The sequence below is a fragment of the Marmota marmota genome, unplaced genomic scaffold, assembly GCF_001458135.2.
Source record: "Marmota marmota marmota unplaced genomic scaffold, marMar, whole genome shotgun sequence".
NCBI classification, from domain to species: Eukaryota; Metazoa; Chordata; class Mammalia; order Rodentia; family Sciuridae; genus Marmota; species Marmota marmota.
The window spans coordinates 25,717,601-25,722,360 of record NW_026000249.1 but is presented as its reverse complement, the minus strand read 5'-3'; the positions used below and the strand labels follow the sequence as shown (position 1 = coordinate 25,722,360).

General features: G+C 40.9%; 1 protein-coding gene across 1 annotated transcript in view; it reads right to left on the bottom strand.

The window, feature by feature from the left end:
* Positions 1 to 4,760, bottom strand: part of Sytl5 (synaptotagmin like 5) — a 224,669-nt gene that overhangs the window by 194,522 nt on the left and 25,387 nt on the right. The window contains exon 2 of the mRNA XM_048796389.1: positions 1,164 to 1,271. The gene's annotated coding sequence lies outside the window, so the exon portion shown is untranslated. The remainder of the gene's footprint in view (positions 1 to 1,163; positions 1,272 to 4,760) is intronic.

Below are 4,760 nucleotides of genomic sequence, written 5' to 3'. Positions count from 1 at the left end.
TTTTTTTTTTTTTTTTTTTTTTTTTTTGGTACCAGGGATTGCACTCAACCACAGAGCCATATCCCCAGCCCTATTTTGGATATTCTTTAGAGGGTCTCAATGAGTTGCTTAGGGCCTCACTAAGTTGCTGAGGCTGGCTTTGAACTCACGATCCTCCTGCCTCAGCCTCCGGAGCTCCTGGGATTACAGGCGTGCACCACTGGGCCTAGTCCTTTTAAAATTCTATTTAAATGTTGCTGCAGAGCATGATATATTGTATACCCAATTTAAAACAAACAGAAACTCCAATTGGTTTAGGCAACAAATTCATCTAATTCTAACCATCAATTCATAGCAACCGCACAAACTGCCAGCAAGACTAGCAAAATCCTTCTGTGTCCTTCCCTAAAGCTTTATTTTCAGAAACAGCCTTGAAGAATGGACCCAACTGCCTTCAGGAATGCCTTCTTTCCCCAGACTCTGTCACTTCCTTTTTATTGGGGTTTAGCCAGGTTTTTCAAAGTCTCTTATTAGTGTTCCATTATAGGTTATCAGACCTCTTTCCCCAGAGTCACCACATAACTTAATAAAAAGATACACAGTGGTCACATTATTCATTACTGACTTCCTCTAAATTTTCCAGGCCCACTTCACACTCCTAGGTTGATTTTTATATAAAAGATGTCATTCTTACATAAATTATATCATTTATTATGCACTTATCCTTCACCAAAAAAAAAGTGCTTGTATACTCAATATGTACACCTTCTAAGTGAGAGTGCTAATAAGGAAAGTGAGATAACATGAAACCCTTGGTTTCAAAGGTCATCAACTGATCTAGTAGGTAAATCCAGCCTACAGGAGTGCTTTCTTTGTCATGGCAGTTGTTAAGTTTGTTTGAAATAATACTTATAAATGGGGAAAATTCATATAAAATAATTCATGCATCTGCTTCCTCTTTCAAAAAGTCAGAGGATGAGGCAGTGCTGGTCACAAAATCTGAGTGGCAACATTAGACAGGGGTTGGGGAATGACTGTCCCCTTCAGATAGCACACACACCCAGTTTATTATAGTTGACATCATCTTCTATTATATACCTGTCCTGCCTACAGAGGCATTGAGTTTGTGACACACCATAAATAAGATTTTAGACACAAAGTTTTGGAAATGTAGCACATCTTACCTTTTACACAGATGCCTCAGACTTAAGGAACTTTCACCTGGAATTTAGGGCACTCCGACCTGATTGACTGCATTCATGTGTATAATTGATGGTACTTGGCCAGCACACCTAGGATGACAGTGGACAGCACATAAAATAATCTAAGTCTATCCACTTCTTTTTGTCCTCTTAGCAATACTCTCCTGGTCCCGTTTCAAGTGAGGCCCTGTTCCTGTCCTACACAGGTCTTCCCCCCAGATAATTCGACACCAATACCAGCAAAACAGAGTAAGTCAGCTGGACCAAAGATGATACTAAAACATGGAAAGAAGTCAACCTTGAGGAATAAGTTTATACTCAAGGGAATAACCTGTTAGAAAGGAAACTGATCTGAGCTGGGGTTGTGGCTCAGTGGTAGAGCGCCCGCCTCACACATGTGAGACCCTGGGTTCTATCCTCAGCACCACATAAAAATAAATAAATAAAATAAAGATATTGTGCCCATGTATAACTAAAAAAAATTAAAAGGTAACTGATCTTCTTATGGAATGGGTTAATTATGTCTCAGAGCAACCTCAAAAACTTGGTGCCAAAAAAAATAAAAGGTTTGCATAAATGCAGGCTCATATGAAAGGTACATTACTTAGTCAATTGTTTAAAGTTCAACCTTCATATGGATGAAAGGGCAATTGCCAAAAGGTCTGTGTTCCTATTTCACAGTAACTTGTCATAATTAATCTTTGAAAATTCCTGAGCTTAGCTGATTAAAAAAGAAAAAGCCCAAGTGAGTGTTAGCCTTTGAGCATGAAAGTGAGATAGAGATTGTATAATTGAAACCCGAGTTTTGAGATGAGACTAGATTCCCCGCTTCACCAATTTCCTCTGGGTTTTCGTCTCACAAATGTTGAAGGGAAAAAAAAAATCCACAGGCAATCACAGAAGGGAAGAGTACACGAGTACACGGAGCAGGATTTATTTAAGCAAGAAAAGATAGAACTCCCGCCATGTGGGAGGGGGCCTGATTGCAGAAAAACCTTATGGTGTGTAGCTTAGGAGTTTATAGCATGGAGTAAAATCTATGTAAAATAGGTATTGAAAAGGTATCCTGACCACCATCCAGGTTCACTTCCATCCCCCTTTTACTAACTTCCATCTGGGGTCACCCCCACCTTCTGTTTTCCACCTCTGGGACTAAGGACTTGACTGGAGATATTCCCAGAAGTGAGCCTCAAGGTTTTTTTACATTTGAAATGGGCCTTGACAGTGCTCCTGAATATGTCTATGAGTTTGCCTCCAGGTGTGGTTGAATGGGGCTCCTTACCCTGAATGCCAGGTCATTTTACAATCTATTGTATTTTATCCTCATTCATAATAATATAAAAACGGATTCTGTTGTCATGTATAACTAAAAAGAACCAATAAATAAACTTAAAAAAAAAAACCACAAGTGGTCAAGAGAGGAGGCAGGAGAGGCAGAGGGAGGAAGAGGAGAGAGAGAATAATAGAGATGGGAAGTTCTTATTTTGAGGATTAAGGATCAAACTCCTGTCTTGGTATCTTTGTTTCCCACTCAAAACCTCAAAGCATACAACCTTATGAACAATAGGATGAGATAATACAAAGAATGAAAAATTCAATGCAAATAAGTGGGTATTAAAGCCCATCTTGCACTGATTCATACGGAAGCACAAGGTGAGGCCGCTACTATTGAAGAGATGCATCCCCTGAGAGCAGGACTTGGTGGGGCCGCAGGGCGACTAACACATTGTCTTTGCCACCTGTGTTTAATGCAGGGATAGTCTCAGTGAGGGAAAACCAGTTAAGAAAGGACATCCCTAGATAAATTTCTCTATTCATTTTCCAAAAAGATCTCCTAATTAGATCCTGCAGATTCTACAGGTCCCATGAAAATACATCTTATCCTTATGTGCTACTGTGAAAATAGAGTTGAAGTTGTGCACTTGGATCATATATGCCCTTCCCACATATTACCCAATACTGCCTTGGTTCTTCTATCCCCCCACCCCGCACAAGATTACAGCCCAAACTGCTGCCATGATGGAACATAATGGGTTTTTTTTATATGTTCTTTTTAGATATACATGATAGTAGGGTGTGTAATGGGCATATCATACACACATGGAGTATCACTTCCCATTCTTGTGGTTGTACATGATGTGGAGTTTCACTGGTCATGTATTCATATATAGGAAAGATATGTCCAGTTCATTCTACTGTCTTTCCTATTCCCATCCCTCTCCCTTCCCTTCATTCCCCTTTTGAAGCAATAATAAAACAGATTTTGTCTGGGTTGGGAAATCCCTGAATTTACCAGGCCCATCTCTTGCCCCAGACAGCATTGGTTTATATACATTTGCTGTGTACCTTAATCATGTGATCAGGGTAAGAAGACAGATAAGAATTAACACAGAAGCCAAATGCAGTGGCACACACCTGTAATTCCAGTGCTCTGGAGGCTGAGGCAGGAGGATCACAAGTTCGAGGCCAGCCTGGGCAATTTATGGAGATCCTGTCTCAGGATGTTTTCACTTGCCAGCTTAGGCAAATTAGTGAGATCCTGTCTCTAAATAAAAATAAAAAGGGCTGGGTATGTAGCTTAGTGGTAAAGTACCCCTGGGTTCAATCCTTAGTTACCACGTAAAAAATAAATTAACAGGGGATTCTATACTGGTACTCTGTTGATCTGCTATATTGCTTTTCTATGGCTCTGTAACAAATTTCCAGAAACAGCAGCTTCTAACAATACTCATTTATTACCTCACAATTCTGAAGGTCAGAATTCCAGGTGGACTGGCTAGGTTCTCTGCTCAATCTCACAGGACTGAAATCAAGGTGTTGGCTGCACTGGGCTCTTATCCAGAGGCTCTAGGGCGAGAATCTGCTTCATCTAAAGTTCATTTAGGTTGGTGGCAGAATCCCTTTCCTTGCAGTTGGAGAACTGAGTTCCCCACTCCTCTTCTGATGGCTGACAGCCTCCCTTGGCTTGTGAACACCATCATATTTCATCTCATGTAGTCCCCTCTGCCTTCAAAGCTACCAATGGTGCATTGTAGCCTTCTCCTGTTTTGAATCTCCCTGGCCTTCCCTTCTGCCCTCTTCTACCTTTAGTGAGAAAATTCTCTGCTGTAAGGGCTTATGTGTTTTGATTAGGACTAAACTGATAGCTTACATGTCTGGGTTCAAGGTAATATATGGCAAAATGTACATTGATTTGGCAGGTACACTTTCTAAAAATGACCCCAAGAGCCCAGGTCCCCATCCCCAAAACCCATGAATGTAATTAGATACCATTTCTGAGAGTATATCTTGTTAAATGGTCACAACAATACCTCCCATCACATGTTTTTCTGCCATCTTTTGCTCTCTTAATTGTCACATCTTCTTGATGGATTGACAATTTTATCATTAAAAAATGTGCTTCTTGCCGGGTGTGGTGGCACATGCCTGTAATCCCAGCAGCTCCAGAGGTTGGGACAGGAGGATTGTGAGTTCAAAGCCACCTTCAACAATGGTGAGGCGCGAAGCAACTTAGTGAGACCCTGTCTCTAAATAAAATACAAATAGGGCTGGGGGTGTGGTTCAGTGGTCGAGTGCCCT